Here is a 23272-nt window from a genome sequence, read left to right as displayed (position 1 = left end):
CCGTCTAATGGCCAAATTAGCCGCGCTTGCGCAGTCCGGGTCTTCTTCTGTTCTCAATGGGGCTCCGTGTAGCTCCGCCCCGTCACGTGCCGATTCCAGCCAATCAGGAGGCTGGAATCGGCAATGGACCGCACAGAAGCCCTGCGGTCCACGGAGGGAGAAAATGCCGGCGGCCATCTTCAGCCGGTAAGTAAGAAGTCACCGGAGCGCGGGGATTCAGGTAAGCGCTGTGCGGATTTTTCTTTAGGTCCCTGCATCGGGGTTGTCTCGCGCCGAACGGGGGGGGGGGGGGGGTTGAAAAAAAAAACCCGTTTCGGCGCGGGACAACCCCTTTAAATATGTCTAAAAGCCTCACTCCTCTTAAATCCTGTTCCTTTTACTAGACCCTTCGAAAGGTGGAGTGAGGGGCATACAACAGCAAAGAGTCGCAAAATTTTTGAGCAAAACGCTACTTGCACAAAAATTTTGCGACTATTTATTCACAGAAAACTACCATATAGTCTTGATAAAATATCCCCGTGGAGTTGCTTTTTACGGCATTCAGCTGCTGGAGTGACATAGCAGCATACAGTATTTTACGACTTTTTAAAGAGTTCAGTTTCTTAAATTTGTTAAAAAACCTCACTCCACTCAAACATCCCCTCTTTAAAACTAAGTGGAGTGAGAGGTGTAGGGTAGCAAAATGCCGCAACATTTTTGAGAAAAATCTTGCACAAAGATTTGCGACGTTTTGATGTCAGAAAACAGCTGCACAGTCTTGATAAATTCTTCCATTAGACTAATATGAAAATGGCTTGACCTGGTCTCCAGACTGAAAAACAGGCACACAAGGTTCATAAACCAGGTGCACAGTAACTAGACTAGAATAAGCTGTAGTTTAGGACGAACTCCAAGCACAATTTTTTTCTATAAATCTCCCCCTGTTTTCATACAGAAACTGCTCCATCTTGTACACTCATTGACCAATATTAGTTAAAGTGGCACTAAATGTAAAGTCCAACAGATTCCACAAATATTTATATTTCCCTATTATTGGAACTGCCAACAAGAAGTCCAAAAAAAAAGTCGAATTTACTACTTTGCATACAACACTTACACGGTATAAAACTTTCAAAACCCTTTGACAAAGTCGTCCTTAAGAGCTCATTTATATAATTGATGATATCCTAAAGCCTCAGCAACATGATTTTATTATGGATTATACAATTGTATGATATGGTAACCCATAGATTGCCATGTGCCGATACCTACTAATGTTTTTTGGTGGCACAAGGAGGCTATTTCACACAGATTCCATGACAATCCGCAAGAAAAAATGTGGCACCAATAAGGGCCAATTCACATGGGCATATACAGGTTGCCCCCAAGATTCTCCATGTGCAGCCCAACACCCATGGGCACTGGATATCACACGTCCGGTTCTTGTCTATGACATGGACCAGAATAGGAAATGCTGCAATTTTTTCACAGAGACCATTGTCCCTTGTGAACAAACGCCTGTGGCATAGCCTTATTGGTTATAATGTGTCTATGTGCTGTCTGTGAAATACACAGACAGCACGTGGATAGGAAATATGTCTATATGAATGAGCCTTAATGGAGAAGGCACTTTGTTATGGAAGCAGCACATAACGTTCCCACAGCTCCTGTGGAGACTACATGTGCTACTGCGAGGGACTTTTCCAAAGCTACATGTTAAGAAGGCCCATTTTAATCTTTAAAACCACATTGGGACAGGAGGACTTGGTGCTTGTTTTGGTCCCATCTCATGTCCATGTTCCCCACACCCTTGTTTGCTAACATTATAGGATCTGTGGAGAGGAGATCCCCACTTAGGTTTGCACTACTGATTCAAATAATGGATGCAGCCAACCAAAAACTGGTTCTGCTTTCTCCATGGGTCCTATAGCAGTCGCCCACCCTTATTGCCTCCTTTTTCTAGATAGTTGTTTTCCTACCAGTAATAAAGCTTCTTTAGATGACATCATAATACTCTTTAAATTTGTAAATGACTGTTGTCTTGCATCCCTGGGTGATTTCCTTCCCTGAGCAAAGAATGTGACAAATGTCCACAAAGCTGCTTGCATTGTTATTAATGCTCATCGAAAGCATACGCATTAAGCAGATCGTTTTTTTGTTTGCTCCAAAACACTCAATAAATTATTTAGTTTGCAAAATGCCACTCTGAGCAGGTCCACTTAATTGAATGGAATAATTTATGGTAAAAGCTACCAAAAAAGATCAATGCAGATGGCATAGGGAAATGATTGAGTTTCAGCAAGGACAATTTGATTGTTATCCCTCATTATAATAATGTTGAAGGGAGAAGACATCAGCGTTGGTTGGGGAAAAAAATCAATATTTGATGAGTGCAGAGGCTATGAATTTTAACAAGAGGTAGAACAGAGGTGGAAATTCTGGTAAATAATTAATTGGACTTCAAATCCCATACAAAAACGGTTTTGTTTATGTCTAATTGTTACCGTCACTTGATGCTTGATTCAAATATGTCTCATCTTTTTGATATTTTTTAGAATAACTATGTATCTTTTCATCCAGGTTGTTTCAGCATTTTCTGTCTTGTTTGTTTCCATCATTCTAGCTTATTGATTTTCGATACCCGTTCCAACAAGCTTACAAATTCTGTCTTCAATAAATGCAGTAGGCTCTTTTCACACTAGAGTCATGGATTCTGTTCTTAACGGAGCTAAGACCTATTTGAGAGATTTACTTCCAAGTGGACAGATCCTTTGTAGTGCCGGACGGGTATCTTAGGACCTGCAGTCAGGAGAGGACATGGGGGGCCTATTGGTGGGAGACCTATTTCTTACACTACAGGTGTGACAGCCTTAGCTGTAGGAACCTCACCCTCAACAGCCATTGAGGACTCATGAGACAATCTCCTTTACGTGGTTGAGCTCTCGAGCCCCTCGTTAATGGTATGCCTAGTCAGAAGGCTGGAGCAGGGCAGATAACAGCTTCCTCGCATCACTGAAGGCCGAACTACCCATGCTGAAGAACTTTTACAAATGAATAGCAATGAGTTTCGTCCAAGGAAAGAGTTGAAGTGCAAAATTACAAAATCACCTCTAAGGGCTCAGTCACATGGGCGCATCGGCACCCGTACACAGGCGCCGATGCGCCCGTATGACTGAGCTGCAGAAAGAAGATGGCTGTACCTGAAGACTGACGTCTCTCTGCAGCGCTGATGAAAGAACACATGACCGGCAATGAAGCCAGTCACATGTTCTTTTCTCCGGAGCTGCAGAGAGACGTCCGTCTTCAGGTACGGCCGTCTGCTACCTGCAGTAACACGGGCGGCGATGCGCCCGTGTGACTGAGCCCTAAGTCCCCAGTTCAGGTTCAAAATCTTTAGATTGAGCATTCCCAAGACCAGTTACCCAGGCATTCACACAGGTTGCACGGCAGGACAACAGGCCTTAGGTCAGGCGATGCAGCACAAAGTGTCATTCAACTTGCTTCTGCTATGGGGGCGGCTTCCAGCAACTGGGCACCATCCCAACTGGGAACACTTTGATTCTAGGCGAGGAGATATGCTATACCTAGTAGGGTGCCATACAGAGCCAGGGCTTTATCAATTGACACATTTGTTGTTGTTGTTGTTGTTATAATTATTACTAGAGATGAGCAAGCACCAAAATGCTCGGGTGCTCGATACTCGAGACGAACTTTTCACGATGCTCGAGGGTTCGTTTCGCGTAACGAACCCCATTGAAGTCAATGGCCGACTCGAGCATTTTTGTATATCGCCGATGCTCGCTAAGCTTTTCATTTGTGAAAATCTGGGAAATTCAAGAAAGTGATGGGAACGACACAGCAACGGATAGGGCAGGCGAGGGGCTACATGTTGGGCTGCATCTCAAGTTCCTAGGTCCCACTATTAAGCCACAATAGCGGCAAGAGCGCCCCCCCCCCCCCCCCTCGCAACAATTTTTACTTCTGAAAAACTCTCATTAGCAAGGCATACCTTAGCTAAGCACCACACTACCTCCAACAAAGCACAATCACTGCCTGCATGACACTCCACTGCCACTTCTCCTGGGTTACATGCTGCCCAACCCCCCCCCCCGCACGACCCAGTGTCCACAGCGCACACCAAAGTGTCCCTGCGCAGCCTTCAGCTGCCCTCATGCCACACGCTGGCCTCATAGCCACACCACCCTCATGTCTATTTATAAGTGCGTCTGCCATGAGGAGGAACCGCAGGCACACACTGCAGAGGGTTGGCACGGCCAGGCAGCAACCCTCTTTAAAAGGGGCGTGCGATAGCCCATAATGCTGTACAGAAGCAATGAGAAATCCAATCCTGTGCCACCTCCATCAGGAGCTGCACACGTGGGCATAGCAATGGGGAACCCATGTGCCACACACTATTCATTCTGTCAAGGTGTCTGCATGCCCCAGTCAGACCGGGGTTTTTTATAAATAGTCACAGGCAGGTACAACTCCGCAATGGGAATTCCGTGTGCACCCACAGCATGGGTGGCTCCCTGGAACCCTCCGGCTGTACATAAATGTATCCCATTGCAGTGCCCATCACAGCTGAGGTAACGTCCGATTAAATGCAGGTGATCTTCGGCCCACACTGCATGCCCCAGTCAGACTGGGGTCCTTTAGAAGTGGACACATGGAGTTACAACTCCGTGTGGACCGACAGCATGGGTGGGTCCCGGGAAGCTACCGGCGGTACATAAATATATCCCATTGCATTGCCCATCACAGCTGAGGTAACATCAGGTTTAATGCAGGTGGGCTTCGGCCCACACTGCATGCCCCAGTCAGACTGGGGTTCTTTAGAAGTGGACACATGGAGTTACAACTCCGTGTGGACCGACAGCATGGGTGGCTCCCTGGAACCCACCGGCGGTACATAAATATATCCCATTGCAGTGCCCATCACAGCTGAGGTAACGTCAGCTTTAATGCAGGTGGGCTTCAGCCCACACTGCATGCCCCAGTCAGACTGGGGTTCTTTAGAAGTGGACACATGGAGTTACAACTCCGTGTGGACCGACAGCATGGGTGGGTCCCAGGAAGCCACCGGCGGTACATAAATATATCCCATTGCAGTGCCCATCACAGCTGAGGTAACGTCCGATTAAATGCAGGTGGGCTTCGGCCCACACTGCATGCCCCAGTCTGACCGGGGTTCTTTAGAAGTGGACACATGGAGCTACAACTCCGTATGGACCCACAGCATGGGTGGATCCCAGGAAGCCACCGGCGGTACATAAATATATCCCATTGCATTGCCCATCACAGCTGAGGTAACGTTAGGTTTAATGCAGGTGGGCTTCGGCCCACACTGCATGCCCCAGTCAGACTGGGGTTCTTTAGAAGTGGACACATGGAGTTACAACTCCGTGTGGACCGACAGCATGGGTGGCTCCCTGGAACCCACCGGCGGTACATAAATATATCCCATTGCAGTGCCCATCACAGCTGAGGTAACGTCAGCTTTAATGCAGGTGGGTTTCGGACCACACTGCATGCCCCAGTCAGACTGGGGTTCTTTAGAAGTGGACACATGGAGCTACAACTCCGTGTGGACCGACAGCATGGGTGGGTCCCAGGAAGCCACCGGCGGTACATAAATATATCGCATTGCAGTGCCCATCACAGCTGAGGTAACGTCAGCTTTAATGCAGGTGGGCTAAAAATTAGTAGGATTACACTGTAGGCGAGGGCCCAAAAAATTGGTGTACCAACAGTACAAATGTACTTCAGAAAAATTGCCCATGCCCAACCAAGAGGGCGGGTGAATCCCATTAATCGCTTTGGTTAATGTGGCTTAATTTGTAACTAGGCCTGTAGGCAGCCCAGTTCAAATAAAAATTGGTTCAGGTGCAAGTTTCAATGCTTTATTGAATTGAGAAGTGAAACGTATAAACATTGTTTACAAAAGTTATATGACTGAGCCTTGTGGGCCTAAGAAAAATTGCCCGTTCGGCGTTATTACGTGAGGTTTCAGGAGGAGGAGCAGGAGGAGGAGGAGGAATATAATACACAGATTGATGAAGCTAAAAGTTCCCCGTTTTCTTATGGTGATAGAGAACGATGCTTCCATCCGCGGGTGCAGCCTATGTATTGTTTAGGGTGCAGCCTATGTATCGCTGCTGTCCGCTGGTGGAGAAGAGAACTCTGGGGAAATCCAGGCTTTGTTCATCTTTATGATTGTAAGCCTGTCGGCACTGTCGGTTGACAGGTGGGTACGCTTATCCGTGATGATTCCCCCAGCCGCACTAAACACCCTCTCTGACAAGACGCTAGCCGCAGGACAAGCAAGCACCTCCAGGGCATACAGCGCGAGTTCAGGCCACGTGTCCAGCTTCGACACCCAGTAGTTGTAGGTGGCAGAGGCGTCACGGAGGACGGTCGTGCGATCGGCTACGTACTCCCTCACCATCCTTTTACAGTGCTCCCGCCGACTCAGCCTTGACTGGGGAGCGGTGACACAGTCTTGCTGGGGAGCCATAAAGCTGTCAAAGGCCTTGGACAGTGTTCCCCTGCCTGTGCTGTACATGCTGCCTGATCTCTGTGCCTCCCCTGCTACCTGGCCCTCGGAACTGCGCCTTCTGCCACTAGCGCTGTCGGATGGGAATTTTACCACCAGTTTGTCCGCCAGGGTCCTGTGGTATAGCATCACTCTCGAACCCCTTTCCTCTTCGGGTATGAGAGTGGAAAGGTTCTCCTTATACCGTGGGTCGAGCAGTGTGTACACCCAGTAATCCGTAGTGGCCAGAATGCGTGTAATGCGAGGGTCACGAGAAAGGCATCCTAACATGAAGTCAGCCATGTGTGCCAGGGTACCTGTACGCAACACATGGCTGTCCTCACTAGGAAGATCACTTTCAGGATCCTCCTCCTCCTCCTCCTCCTCAGGCCATACACGCTGAAAGGATGACAGGCAAGCAGCATGGGTACCCTCAGCAGTGGGCCAAGCTGTCTCTTCCCCCTCCTCCTTATGCTCCTCCCCTCCTCCTCCTCCTCAACGCGCTGAGATATAGACATGAGGGTGCTCTGACTATCCAGCGACATACTGTCTTCCCCCGCCTCCGTTTCCGAGCGCAAAGCGTCTGCCTTTATGCTTTGCAGGGAACTTATCAAGAGGCATAGCAGAGGAATGGTGACGCTAATGATTGCAGCATCGCCGCTCACCATCTGGGTAGACTCCTCAAAGTTTCCAAGGACCTGGCAGATGTCTGCCAACCAGGCCCACTCTTCTGTAAAGAATTGAGGAGGCTGACTCCCACTACGCCGCCCATGTTGGAGTTGGTATTCCACTATAGCTCTACGCTGCTCATAGAGTCTGGCCAACATGTGGAGCGTAGAGTTCCACCGCGTGGGCACGTCGCACAGCAGTCGGTGCACTGGCAGATTAAACCGATGTTGCAGGGTCCGCAGGGTGGCAGCGTCCGTCTTGGACTTGCGGAAATGTGCGTTGAGCCGGCGAACCTTTCCGAGCAGGTCTGACAAGCGTGGATAGCTTTTCAGAAAGCGCTGAACCACCAAATTAAAGATGTGGACCAGGCATGGCACGTGCGTGAGGCTACCGAGCTGCAGAGCCGCCACCAGGTTACGGCCGTTGTCACACACGACCATGCCCGGTTGGAGGCTCAGCGGTGAAAGCCAGCTGTCGGTCTGCTCTGTCAGACCCTGCAGCAGTTCGTGGGCCGTGTGCCTCTACTCTCCTAAGCTGAGTAGTTTCAGCACGGCCTGCTGACGCTTGGCCACCGCTGTGCTGCCACGCCGCGCGACACCGACTGCTGGCGACGTGCTGCTGCTGACACATCTTGATTGCGAGACAGAGGTTGCGTAGGAGGAGGAGGAGGAGGGTGGTTTAGTGGAGGAAGCATACACCGCCGCAGATACCAGCACCGAGCTGGGGCCCACAATTCTGGGGGTGGGTAGGACGTGAGCGGTCCCAGGCACTGACTCGGTCCCAGCCTCCACTAAATTCACCCAATGTGCAGTCAGGGAGATATAGTGGCCCTGCCCGCCTGTGCTTGTCCACGTGTCTGTTGTTAAGTGGACCTTGGCGTTGGTGAGGGCGCGTACAATGTTGCGGGAGACGTGGTCGTGCAGGGCTGGGACGGCACATCGGAAAAAGTACTGGCGACTGAGAACCGAATAGCGCGGGGCTGCCGCTGCCATCATGTTTTTGAAAGCCTCCGTTTCCACAAGCCTATATGGCAGCATCTCTAGGCTGAACAATTTGGCTATGTGCACGTTTAACGCTTGAGCGTGCGGGTGCGTGGCTGCATACTTGTGCTTGCGCTCAAACACTTGCGCTAGCGACGGCTGGACGGTGCGCTGAGAAACATTGCTGGATGGGGCCGAGGACAGCGGAGGTGAGGGTGTGGGTGCAGGCCGGGAGACGGTAGTGCCTGTGTCCTGAGAGGGGGGTTGGATCTCAGTGGCAGGTTGGGGCACAGGGGGAGAGGCAGTGGTGCAAACCAGAGGCGGTGAACGGCCTTCGTCCCACCTTGTGGGGTGCTTGGCCATCATATGTCTGCGCATGCTGGTGGTGGTGAGGCTGGTGGTGGTGGCTCCACGGCTGATCTTGGCGCGACAAACCTTGCACACCACAGTTCGTCGGTCGTCTGCACTCTCAGTGAAAAACTGCCACACCTTTGAGCACCTCGGCCTCTGCAGGGTGGCATGGCGCGAGGGGGCTCTTTGGGAAACAGTTGGTGGATTATTTGGTCTGGCCCTGCCTCTACCCCTGGCCACCGCACTGCCTCTTCCAACCTGCCCTGCTGCTGCACTTGCCTCCCCCTCTGAAGACCTGTCCTCAGTAGGCTTAGCAAACCAGGTGGGGTCAGTCACCTCATCGTCCTGCTGCTCTTCCTCCGAATCCTCTGTGCGCTCCTCCCTCGGACTTACTGCAATTACTACTACCTGAGTGATAGACAACTGTGTCTTATCGTCGTCGTCCTCCTCACCCACTGAAAGCTCTTGAGACAGTTGCCGGACGTCCCCAGCCTCATCCCCCGGACTCCGGGAACTTTCCAAAGGTTGGGCATCGGTCACGACAAACTCCTCCGGTGGGAGAGGAACCATTGCTGCCCATTCTGGGCAGGGGCCCGAGAACAGTTCCTGGGAGTCTGCCTGCTCCTCAGAATGTGTCATTGTAATGGAGTGAGGAGGCTGGGAGGAAGGAGGAGCAGCAGCCAGAGGATTCAGAGTTGAAGCAGTGGACGGCGTAGAACTCTGGGTGGTCGATAGATTGCTGGATGCACTTTCTGCCATCCACGACAGGACCTGCTCACACTGCTCATTTTCTAATAAAGGTCTACCGCGTGGACCCATTAATTGTGAGATTAATCTGGGGACGCCAGAAACGTGCCTCTCTCCTAATCCCGCAGCAGTCGGCTGCGATACACCTGGATCAGGAGCTCGGCCTGTGCCCACACCCTGACTTGGGCCTCTGCGTCCTCGCCCGCGTCCACGTCCTCTAGGCCTACCCCTACCCCTCAGCATGGCGTATTACCAGTAGTGCAGAAACAGAACGCTGTAATTAAATGTGCCGCTTATTGGCCTGTGGTTGGAGGCTGACTTCGCTTACGGAACGCACAGCAGAGCCAGGAAAGAATTTTGCGCAAGCCTGTAGTGAGATGTAGGTGCGTATGACTGAGCTAGTGGAATTCACAGCGCAGAAGCAGTCAAGTGTCCAAAGGCCACTAGTAGGCCTTAAGTATTTTGCTTCTATTTTTTAAAGGCTGAGCTGAGACAGCAGACAGATACTGTAGGCAACGTATATATGTATACTGTTTCCCTCTGGACGGGATGACGGCAGTGATGTAACGGGCAACGCAGAGCCAGGAAAGAATTTTGCGCACGCCTGCTGTAACACTTAGCTGCGTAATAATTAGGACTACTACCCCCAGCAGAGATGCAGTACACTCAAGACGATCACAGGCAGCCCAAAGATAGTATTTTTCCCAAATTTGTTTGAAAAAGCCCACTGCCTATATAGACAGTATATCTCTTTCCCTGCCTCACCAGTACTGGCCCTATACTATGTACAAGGACTGCAGACTGTTTCCCTCTGGACAGGATGACGGCGGTGATGTAACGGGCAACGCAGAGCCTGGAAAGAATTTTGCGCACGCCTGCTGTAACACTTAGCTGCGTAATAATTAGGACTACTACCCCCAGCAGAGACGCAGTACACTCAAGACGATCACAGGCAGCCCAAAGATAGTATTTTTCCCAGATTTGTTTGAAAAAGCCCACTGCCTATATAGCCTGTATATCTCTTTCCCTGCCTCACCAGTACTGGTCCTATACTATGTACAAGGACTGCAGACTGAGGACGCAATGCTCTGCACGCCCGATATACAAAAAAAAATAAAAATTGTGCAACACTGCTAAAAGCAGCCTCAACAGTACTGCACACGGTCAGATGTGGCCCTAAGAAGGACCGTTGGGGTTCTTGAAGCCTAAAATAACTCCTAACACTCTCCCTATAGCAGCTCCAGCATCAGCAGCACTGTCCCTGATCTGTGTCAGAATGCATCTGTGGCGAGCCGTGGGAGGGGCAGATTTAAATACTCGGGTGACACCTGATCTCGCCAGCCACTCACTGCAGGGGGGTAGTATAGGGCTTGAACGACGCAGGGGGAAGTTGTAATGCCTTCCCTGTCTTTCTATTGGCGAGAAAAGCGCACTAATGTCTCAGAGATGAAAGTGAAAGTAACTCGAACATCGCGTGGTGCTCGTCTTGAGTAACGAGCATCTCGAACACCCTAATACTCGAACGAGCATCAAGCTCGGATGAGTACGTTCGCTCATCTCTAATTATTACTTATTTTATTAGAAGTATTTGCTCTAGCTTTTATTATTGTTACTACTGTAATTAGTATATTATTATTGCTCTTAGTAGTAATATTATTTTAGTACTACATGCATTATACTATTTTTAGTCTCTTGTTGTTCTATTGTATACTTGTTATAATATTTTTAGTAGTAATAGCAGTAGTATATATTCACTGAGACAGTAGGGTTCTAGTATTGTATAGATTAATTCACTGAAAAGGACCCACTAGAAAATCTAATTTTTATTATTAAAAAATAACTTTTATTTATCCTATTAAAAATTGACAAACATATATGACAACAAAAAATTTTTAAAAATAATGCCTCCGTTATCAATGCTGTGTTAGCAAAGAATAACAGTAATTTTGATATTTGTTATTTCTTTTGTGGAGGTATAAAAGTGTAATAGGGAACACCCTGAACTTGGTCTGTTACCCAGAGATACAAGGGTCACAGAGTAACCAGTTGGCCCAGATTCGGCCTTGACTGTATTAAGGAATAAACCGAAGGTCTCGTATAATTATTCCACTACTTTGGTGCAGTTTATTATAATTTGTTGAAACTGGTACAAATATCAAAATTACTGTTATTCTTTGCTAACACAGCATTGATAACGGAGGCATTATTTTTAAAAAAATTTTGTTGTCATATATGTTTGTCAATTTTTAATAGGATAAATAAAAGTTATTTTTTAATAATAAAAATTAGATTTTCTAGTGGGTCCTTTTCAGTGAATTAATAGCAGTAGTATTGCTTATTTTTATTACTACTGAAAGTATTATTAGCATTATTATTGTGTGCATTATACTATCATATCATTTATTATCATCATTACCGCCTGTTTTATTTTACTGTTTTTTAGGCAGAAGAAAAAAACCTTCTATTGTCACCTAGAGAGAAGTTAAAGCATACTGTTGGTTAATTCATGCCCTGTATCTGTGTTTAACTCGATGCCCCCAGGCAAGTTATAGAACAAACATTATTTCTTGAATAATCAGACTAGTCCTATACAGTAGAATGCAGGTGAATGGCAGATAAAACAAAAAATGTAAAAAATGAAAAAGCTTTTATTGTTTGCTCATATTTTTGAGTAAAAGGTGACTTTAATAATGTGCATCGTGAGAAATGGAGAAAATATGCAAAAATGCTGGATTTATTATAATTATTAATAAAATTTATACATATGGTAAAAATAAACAGAGGGTAACTGCAGCTTGTGAACGGTCTAGGTATCATACTTTGCACAGTTTTAGGGTGGATTCACACGAGCGTGTTTATGTGCGTACATACGTGCGCACAAAAACACGCGCCTTTTAGAACCATTGGTGCCCTATGGTGTGTTCGCATGTCCGTGCTTTACAGGTGTGCAAATGCACGTACCTGCAAAACATAGGAAATGCGTGCACAATAGGTCCGTGGTGCCCGACAATATTCCCCGCGGGGAGTCGCCTTGTCACTGAACACTGTGACAGCACTGTCACAGTGATCAGTGCCAAGGGGACTCCCTGCGGGCAGTAAAAAATCCCCTGCCACAGCTGTCACAGCTGCCTGAAGGAGCTGAAAACAGTCGGTGAAGCAGAAGTGCTCCAAAGTGAAAGTGAAGGTACTCTTTAAAGGTATTTCCCTAGCAGTCTACAAAGGGTGTAACTTGAAGCTCCTAAGGCCAAAGTAAAATCTGTAACAGGGATTTCACTGTGTACTGTGGCAGAGGGATTTTTGAGACCTCTCAAATGCCAAAGCCCGGGTTGTGTGCAACTGCTACCTCAGCACTTCCTAAAACTACATCTCTGCACTCTGTATCACTTTGCATGTGAGGGCACATTGTAAACTTCTCCCATTCCTGGACAGGGGGGCGGTTTAAAAAAGTTGCATATGCTTCAGGCCTGTTGTCCTCTTTCTTGACAGTTAAAGGGGTATTTCAGCTTTTTTTCAACTGATGAATCCTGTCCATAACAAGAGTAGGAAGTCCAATAGAAGTGCGTCGCTCCCATTGATTTCCATGAGAGTGAAGCCGGTGCTCCCACTTACTCCCCTGTCTGCTGATGAAAACGTCCAGCCTGCTGCACTCATAGCGGGCCAGATAATCAGCTGATGAATGGGGATCTCAAGCAGTGGGTCCCCATTCATCAACTACTGATAACCTATACAGAGGATAGATCATCAGTTGTAAAAGACCGGATTATCGCCCAAGTGGCCTAACTAGCCCTCCTTCATTCCACAACTAATGTGCCTCTTTGGCTTGCTCTAGAGGGCATGGAGGTATACCTTCTCATAGTGGACTCAATTTTGTGAACTCCTCTCACCCATAGACCCCCTATCTCTAACCCCATTATAAAACATTCCCTCAAAGTCTGGGATGCCATAAAGAAACTAATCTCCCCTCACTTACCCCTTCTACTGAGATATAGGCAACATTCTTGACGAATGGTCCCAGATTTGGAGATCAACCAATTGTGGTGCTCACAATACACTGATGTTAGAAACCTTGTATAAAATCCTATTACGCTGGTACTTAGTCTCTACAATAATTGCTCACGCAAAACTGTTTCCGGGGATACTCCTCCCCAGGAGATATGTTCCACATATAATGGTCCTGCCCTCGAGTCAAAAGACTCTGGATTAGGGTATACTTCATCATATATATAGTAACTAATCATAACCTGGGTAAAAACCCATGGGAAGCCCTACTGAACAAATGGATTACGAATATATCTCCAAACTCTAAAAAGCTGATTTCATTCTTCCTAGCCACAAAACAAACAATCGCTTGATCTTGGCAAAAAAACTCACTGGACTTCTCTGAGGTTTAAACGCCGAATGAATTGGTACCTGATTAATGAGAAATTAACATCAATATCAGAGGATAGGTATGACAGATTTCTAAATATTTGGACCCCATGGATAGATTACACCCTCAGTAGAGTAGAGGCTGGCACCTCAACTGCCCTATAAATACAAAGCCCCAAAGCTAACCTTGGGGATCCCTCCCCCATTGGGTTTCTGCCTCATGAGAGAAGAACCCCCCCTCCACCACACCCTAATACCTGCCTACCTCCCTCCTTCTCCCCTTCTGCAAGTTGGCCCTGGCCAGGCCACTGAAGTTTTTGAATTGTTTCTATGACAAAAACAACAATGAAAGGTGAAGAAGAATCTGGTTATAATGGATTAGAATTATACTAATACCACCAACCCAGCCAACCATGTACACCTACATACATTATCTCAATGTTATAATCCTTTGTAAAAAAAAAAAAAAATTCAATAAAAATTATTGTTAAAAAAAGAAAAAGACCGGATTATCCCTTCAATTTTGCAGTTGTCATTGCTCATTAACAACAGGTCGTAGGGTCATCATAACTTAGAGGTTCCGTCATCAGGCTTCCATAACAAGCAAGGCCTTTGTCTCTGCACAATTTGTTATTTGAAACATAATATTGTGAGACAAAGCTTCATAGGACTGGTGACTTGGATGAGATACTGGTTGTTATGTTGTAACTAAGGAATTTTTAAATGGTCACAAAGTTTTTACCAACTTGTGCTTGTATGATAGCCAGTGTGATAACCAGCAAAAGTGCAATTCACTTTATTACCTATAATGACGGCTGTGTTCTGAAAATTCACTCTAAAATGCTGGCCACTATGGGGTCTCACTTCCTCCTATCTTACTCTCCACTGCCTGTTGTCAAGTGAGATTATCTCTTTTATTTTATTCAACAAGACATAGAACAGGATGTGTAGGAAGGAGATCAGTCATGCTGCTCTGTGAAGTCTACGACAGCATAAAGGAACGGGAGGAGGAGTAGAGGAGTGACTCATACAGAGGGACTTTAAGAGCTAATGGTGAGGAATTTGCTAATGTTTATTCACATATCCACTGCTCAATATTGCTGTAACTATCCTATCTGATGATGTTGTCCTTCTGTGCCTGTTACAGACAGAGAGTAGAATCTGCAGTTCTCTATGCACAACCTAAAAGCTAAGGGGTCATTCACATGAGAGTAAAAGAGTTTTTTATCTTCCTGCTCCCTTATAAGGACAGGAAAACGGAACTCACTGGTTGAACGGAACTGTTATATGATAGAACCAAACTTCGCGAAACAGACCTCTTTGTCTATAAAGGGGTCCATTCGGTATCTGGCCTCCATCCAGTATTTTACAGGATTTGACAGAATAAAGCTATGCTGCATGCAACACTATTTTGTCCTGTAGATTAACAGAATTCAGTGACAGAGGTGAACAGGCCCTAAGACTTCTCCCAGCAGTTCTGAGAGAACTGAAAATCAGAAATATAGAATGGGGACAAGAACTGAAGTGAGTGATGTCAGTCTCCGTACAGCACTGTGAAATATGCTTGTGCTATACAAGCCATTATAAATTTGAAAAAAATTATCTACATTCCTTCCATGAGAAATGTAGATTGTCGATGGCCCTGCTACTAAAACTCTACTTGGGCTGTCCACCTAACCACTAGTCGTGACTTCTTATACCAATAGTGATGGTATGATATAAAATTTATATGTATATTCCATCACTTGATATTAGGTTTTGTGTCCAGTGGGGCTTACAATCTATATTCACCTATCTGTATGGTGTCAAGACCGGTGGATCTCGTGGTCTACGTGCCCTTGCCGCCGGTCCTGGCACCCGGGCTGCGGCGGTGCGAAGCAGGGGGACTCTGATCCTTGTGTCCTCCCCTGGCCGCAGGTATCCTGGACACCGCCGGGTTACTAGGGGTGCTGCAGGTGCCGCCCCGCACCGCGTCCCGTTGCCATGACACCTGGGTGGCTGCTCTGTCTGTTGGTGATGCTGCTGGGGGTCTGGTTCTCCTGGCACCCCGTGATTGGATTCTGTGGCTGTCAGGGCTCCCTGCCCCAATCAGCTGTGGAGGTGGGAGTTCTGATAGCATTTAAACGCCTCTGTATCTCCTGTCCTTGCCAATGTTTGTTTTTCTGCAGCACTCACGTTCCCTGTTCCTGACTGACTTCCTGGTTGACCTCTGCGGGAACCCTGACCTTGCCTTCGCCAGACCCTTTGTACTACGTACCCTCCTGTTGACGACCTGAATTGCTCGACTAGTCTTTGTGTTGTTTGTCTCAGTATTTGTCTGTCGTCTGACTCCTGCCCCGTATCCCTAGAGGAGTATACGGACCGTCGCCCAGTTGTCGCCCTGGGGGTTAGCCCAGAGGGACGAGTAGGTAGGGAAAGGGGTTGCGGGCAGATTCCCAGGGACTTCCTGGACCCAGGCCCCCCTGAAATATGTTTTTTGATTATGCGAGGAAACCCATTCAAACACAAGTCAAGAACATATAAACTCAATGTAGATGTTGTCCTTCGTCAGATTTGAACCCAGGACCCCAGTGCCGTAAGGCAGTAATGCAGTGAGCCACTACGTTGCTCTCTGTTTAGCATGATTGTATTATTAGGATAAATCATGGCTGTGCTTTTGTATGTGACTTAGGGGCCTATAGACCTACAAATATCCTGGCCTGGTTTTAACTGTCACTACTACCACCAAATCCTTCAGTGAAGACATAATTAAAACACAACTTTACCCACTTCTATAGAGAATACAAAATCCTGTTATTTCTAAACTATCCACCAGTTTTCACATCTTTAAATGACTTCTTATTCAGTCTTTTCTCTTCATTTTCAGGTTCAAGAACTATCAAATATATTTTTTTAACCTACAAAGAAATAGCTGTAGGACATTGTAATGGAATCTCTTGGAAGAATTAATATTTTCATACCAAATATGACTATTATTGACATGACATTCAGTATCCTTGATAGGTCATTTTCATTTCGTTCCGTGTATAAGTGAACATAACCCTTTCATGTTTCAATCTTATCTCCATATGACTTCCCCCACCCAATATCTCTCATTTAATGAAATATTCCATGATACTCTAAACCTGTATAGCCCCTCATTTCCATATTATTTTGCCTATCCCTCCACTGTCACATCAAAGGGTTTCAAAATATCAAAGATTTTCATCTATATAATAGAATAAAATGCTGAAGTGGGGAAATCAACCAGACCTTAGAATTGTCAATACAAAGCTTGTTCAACATGCATGAAAATTATTAATTTCACAACACATCAATTGCCCACTATTGCTATGGGAAAAAAATTGTCGTCTCTTCAAAATTATTCTATTTAATTAAGCTTTTTGCTTGCAAAGTTTTCTTATTGTACAGTATTTTAGAGTTTCAAAAAAGTAATTGCTTCAGATTCATTTATACCCTGTATAACATTAGGCAACTTAGCATGAAGATGCCGATGTCAGCAAAACTGCTGTGTCACTAAATTTAACACAATTGTGTATTGTTCAGAGCTTTTTATATCTCGGCTGTGCAGCTGCATGATCCTCAACTATTAAATAAAAAGTCCTAGTACAATCACCGTACAAGGTTACCTTTCTAGTAGTTATTAAAAGGCAATTATATTCAGTGTTTTATACCTGTGAGTTGGTGGGCAGGAAGGTAGGCAGATAACTGGGGTACTCTTTATAAATAGAAGAAATCGGTACTGGCTTCGGCTTAGTGGTGGAAGATGAAAAGATGAGGCAAAAAATTAATATTTCATCTTGCATATATAAAGTTTAACTTCAAGGACTAAGTTAGAGGGGGCACTTTCTGTAACCCTTGCCTTGGGCACAACAAGAGCCTGTCCTGCTCATGGTTGCTGCAGATAATGCAGTTTGAGTAAAGATGGCCATATACTTAAGTTTTGGATCAACCGCAATGTAGATGATCAGTCCTACATAGGATTGTTCATAGAAATGGTGCGACCATTGTCTAAATTGCCAGGTCTGGGACATTAAAAAAATGTAAAGGTAATGGCAAATATTTGACTGCAATTGGCCAATCTTGCCATACATGCCTAATTTCAGTTAACAACGGCCAAGAAAAAAAAATCTAACAGCACAGATCAGTTTTACAGTAGACTGCTAAAAACAATGATTGGCTACAATGTTCAAAATTTGACAACTTTCTTCTTACCGTATGTGTATGGCCAAATGAATTACTTTTTTTGAAGGAGGCATCTGGGCAAAACTGACGCACTTCTTACGGCTAGTTTATAGACCGATGGGCAATGCGTAACACAGAAATTCAAATAACGCCAATGAGAGGTTCCCTGGGTCATGTTTAGACCCTAAGGTCCTACATTAGATAGAACAGAGTCTATTAGTTTTGTTAGGATTGTTCCTAGAACATCAGAAGGCATTCTTGAAAATATAAACATGGGCCTATGAGAAGATAAACCTGAAAAGTGATGTGAGGTCCTAAATAAATAGAAATTAAATAAAATACTATACAGTATACCCTAAAATGCATAGGAATATTCCTTGACTCCATCACCCAAGAGAAGTGTTACGTGTGCTGCTGGGATCTGTAGTTCTAAGCTTCCTAGCAGCACTGCCCTCACAGGGTTAATTGATTGAGCTGGCTGGGTGTGGTACTTCCTGCTAGCCAATCTCCTGGTCTGTGCTCACATATAAACCCAGCTCCTGGTCAGTCTCTGTCTGGTGTTCAGGGTGAGCAGTCATGAATCCTTGTCTGTTGAAGTTTGCTGTGTGATCTGTGTCTTGCTGGTTCATGTCCATTTATATTCTGTCAGTTTTGTGTAAGCTTGCTGTGTGACCCACTATCTGTGTTCTGTTGCGGCTTGCTGTGTGATCTGTGCCTTGCGGTTCATGTCCGTTTGTACGGTTATTTTGTGTCAGTTTGGTCTGCTGAGTTTGTTTGCTATGTCTGCGCTAGGTTGGCCCCTAGGGGCCCTCTAGTAGATTTGTCTTGCTAGTGTATGGACTGCAAGATACGAGGGGCCTTGCCGGGGCTTGCAGCTTAAGTTCATTGGCCAATGTACAAACTAACACCTTGCATTTATATTTAGCTTATCATCTGCTATTAGTGTTTGCATTGTGGCTGCTGTATACTGTGTATTCTGTCTCTGTGTATCCTGTTGTTCAGTCCCTGTCATGTGCCATGTGAATGCGTCCTGTTTTGGTGTGTGGCTCCTAGGATCAGCTAGCGCCCAAATCCGAAGACCGCTGGGCTGCCCTTATTGGGGCAATGTCCCCGCTTAGGTAGGGCCAGGTCAACCTCCCTATAGCCAGGGCCAGCTTCTTGAAATCTGTGAAACCCGTGTGCGTACCCAGTCCGCTTTGGTCGCAATCGTGTGGGTCCCGTGCTCAGTTTGCTCACACGATCGTAACAAGAAGAAATTCAGTTCACTCTAATCCAATCAGTCAAATCTTTGTTACACAGTACATATTAACTGTGCCAGTAAATATATACCATAGATGTATTAAACCACACGTGTATACAGTTGTATACATTTGCTATTAATCTAATACATGTTAAAAACATAAAAATGGGAGTGTGGCCAAATATAGCTGATGGCGTTGGAGATATGTAACAGAAGATATGCATTACGATAAGAATATTCTTTGATGATATCAATGAAGGAGGTGCAAATATATTGAATCATTACTTTGAATACTCCAATTAAACTCTTTATAGTAAGTACTAGTACACATCTGCCTGCCAGTCATTCAGGAGATATAGACCACTAAGTCAATGGATATTCATTTGCTCATTCATTCCTAGCTGCCATGGAAATATATAGCAGTCATTAAAAATTCAATCTTCAATCTCTACTTTTCTCTACCACATACGCATCATTTTTTATACTCCTTTAATAGTGGAACTTCATATCTACCTTAGTAGTGACACCCTGTGATCATTATTTTTGACCTATCATTTTTCCTAATAATAGGCTGAACTAATATGAGTACTATAAGCCAGAGAATATATCATACATACAAAAGGAGTAATACTAATGCTGTAGCCATAGATTTTTATCTACCTTACTTACAATCAGTATTCAACTTTGTGACCACCAGTAACTGGTAAGACCATGTAGCAATACAGAATCCTAGAGCTATTACAAGGTATGTCTAGACGTAATACTTACCATACAAATAAGGGCAATGTATTTTTACATTTCTCCGGGCAACAGTAACCTGTGTATGTGAAATAACATATTTTGCAATATTTGACCTTCAACTCAGCAGTGCGTGACCTTCAACCTAAGCAACCTCTGGCCATGTCTATACACTACAGAATCCATTTGACTTAGTGTCATTTTTGAAAGTGGAGCTCAATGTGTTTGCTGGATATTACCAAGCACATAGGTCAAAAGTCTGAAGACCATGTTTACAAATTTAATCCCATTTTATATTTTTGCACATTTTCCTGAACAACATAGCTAATAAAATGAAATACAGTTTGTTCCAATTCCCGTCATGTTTTTCATTTGTTCAAAACTAATCTCAGAACTTTGTCAAGGCCTTTTGATTTTGACATCATAAACATTTGCTATTATTGTACAGTAGTCATGGAAACCTGAAAAGGGATCTTGTCGCAAAATGAATGAATTATAGTAAATATGTATCGGATGGATGGATATTTTTTTTCATTGGTTCTTTATTTTAATATTTGCACCATGCCACAATATGTATGCGCTTAGGTGTACTGTGGATAAAAATAACGTGAAGCTGCTTAAAAAAATGAATATATTTTTTCCTTATTTGTTGTTTAAAGCGACCCTCCGGGCTTGGACAAACAAAGATGGCCGCACCACTTCTCTAACTATCTGATTCACACCGTGCAAACCATGAATTAGTAGTCTAAGGCACTACAAACTGATTTGACTGGTCAGCACTGCTCATGTGGGCATCACTGATTAATAGAAGCTGGTGCAATGTCTTAAGCCCCATTTACACGCAAAGACGATCGCTCAAAATTCATTCAAAAGATAGGATGATTGATAGTTTGAGTGATCATTTTGCATAAGCTGCTAATGGGCACTAATGCCCATTTGTAGCTTTTTAGCTTCATTTGCATGTAAATGAGTCTCCCTATGCTGTATGCAGAGAAGAGCAGGTGGTCTGTTATCTGCATACAGCCCTTTTGTTCTGTCACGGGACTGCAGCTGAATGCATTGTTATCAGCGCTCCCGTGAAGTATCACATTGTGCAGTCCCTGCTATCAGGTATCCCGACAAATGATGGATTTTAAACTCAACTAAAAATTATCGTTCGAACGAAAAGCAAACGATGGTAGCATTTACACGCAACCATTATCGCCCAAAAGACATCGTTTGAGCAAATTTTGAGCCATAATCTTTTCATGTAAATGAGGCTTTAGACTAATGATGCTTACTAATGCCCAGAGTGCGTCAGGTAGTCAGAGAAGTTGGTGCAGTCATCTTTGTTTTTCCAGGCCCGGTGAGTCGCTTTAAGCATAGGTGTTACAACTAAGGTGAGTTGTCGCTTTGTGTCACTTTGAATGTACATAAAGGACATTGGATCAGAAAAAAGGGGTTTATATGGCATCAGACTAAACACATGTCAAACCATAATATATCTTGTTCAGAACCAGACAGTCCTGAAGTGGGCACATACGCATAGATCTCAGTGGCAGTTCTTCATCATCTCTCTGATATAGACCATGGGTGGAGATGGCGTGGCTGGGGGCACCTTTTGGTTGTTTTACAAGAGTCTTCTTTTGAGCTCAGCAGAACATATTTTTATAGCGCTTCAAGCATTCAAATGATATTGAAGACAAAAAGGAAGGCAAGGCAAGATGGTGGAATAAAATTATTTCTTTCACAGATATATGCAACTATTCAACTATAGAGTTGCATAATGCATTTGTCATTAATCCCTCAGTGACGAAGTCAAATTTTGGAAATCTGACATGTGACACTTTAACATAGAATAACTCTGTAAAGGTTTTGCAAATCCAAGTGATTGTGATACAGTTTTTTCGCCACACGTTGTACTTTATTTAGATCAAAATAGACCAATAGAATTTGTGAATATTTATTAAAACTTTGGAAAAAAATGTTATTCAATCTATGCTATCTCAAATACGTGCAAACATACCATACAAATATTTGCTAAGATATATATTTCCATCTGTTTAATTTATTCTGGAGACACATTTGAAAAACTTTTTTTTTAACTATTTAGGAGACGTAAAAATTTTACATTACTTATCAGCATTTTGAGGAACACTTTGTTTTCCTGCACCAAGCCAAGATTGCTAAGGCTTCTAGGTGTCAGAATAATAGATACCCCCACAAATGACCCCATTTTAAAAACTGCACCCCCTTAATATATTCACTGATGGGTGTCATGAGTATTTTGACCCCATAGTTTTTTTTAGGAATTAATGCAATTTAGAGCAGAAATAATATTAATAAAAGTTCATATATTTGCAAATATGTCATTTTAAAGACATATTTTTTTCTATAGTGCACATGAAAATGAGAATTAACACCCCCAAATAGATGCCCCCGTTTGTCCTTTATTCAGAAATATACTGATTGTGGCCCTAGTCTTATGTCCGTATGCACAAGGGGGCCCAAACCGATAGGCTTTCAGAACAGACATTTTGCTTGAAGGTGATTTAGGCCCCATTGCCCACTTGTAGAGCCCTTAAGCTGCCAAAACGACAAAGAACCCCAACAAATGACCTCATTTTGAAAACTAGACCCCTTAACGAATTCATGTAGGGGTGTACTGCATATTTTGACCCCACAGGTTTTGAATAAATCTAAGCAAAGCAGAAGAAAAAAAATTAAGATTTTAATTTTTTTGGCAATTGTGTCATTTTAAAAACAGTTTTGTTTTGTACAGGACACACATGAATGAAGAGTTTCACCCCAAAATGGATATCCCTGTCTGTCCCGTGTTCAGAAACATACTAATTGTGGCCCCAATCTTCTGTCTGTCTGCATAACGGGGCCCAAACCGAAAGGAGCATTGAAGTTCAACTGTTTTTAACTTTTACGTGATCGCCATTATCCATTGGATAATGGTAATCACGTGACTGGTGATTGCTCACCGCAGCCCTCAGTCAGTGCTCTAGGCTCTCGGCTACCTTTAGTAAGCAGGAGCAAGAAAATTTTCAATTTCCCGGACCCTACCAAGCTTCTGCGCTTGCATCCCCCATTTTGCCGATGTGTGCATGCGCCGAAGTCAGGAAAAGGTCAACAGATAAAGATCCTATCGGGGGACATTGACGGAGGCCTTAGGCAAGTAATTTCACCTCCCCTAATGGATCGGATCCATGACGAGAGGTGAAATTTTACCTCCTTTTTACTTTTATGTGATCGTTGTTATCCACTGGATAGCGGTGATCACTCGACGAAGGAACACGTACCACAGCACCCCATGAAATCTCCAGGATCTTGGCTACGTTTGGTAGCCAGGAGCAGGGAAATTTTAAATTAACCGGGCAATCTGCGGCTTTTGCGCATGCGTCTGACACTTTGGCAACAGGCACATGCGCAAAAGCCAGAGTAAGGTCCGGGGGCCTTAGGTACATAATTTCATCTTACTTCACGGATATGATC

The sequence above is a fragment of the Eleutherodactylus coqui genome, chromosome 6 (assembly GCF_035609145.1).
Source record: "Eleutherodactylus coqui strain aEleCoq1 chromosome 6, aEleCoq1.hap1, whole genome shotgun sequence".
NCBI classification, from domain to species: Eukaryota; Metazoa; Chordata; class Amphibia; order Anura; family Eleutherodactylidae; genus Eleutherodactylus; species Eleutherodactylus coqui.
This window is presented reverse-complemented; position numbering follows the sequence as displayed.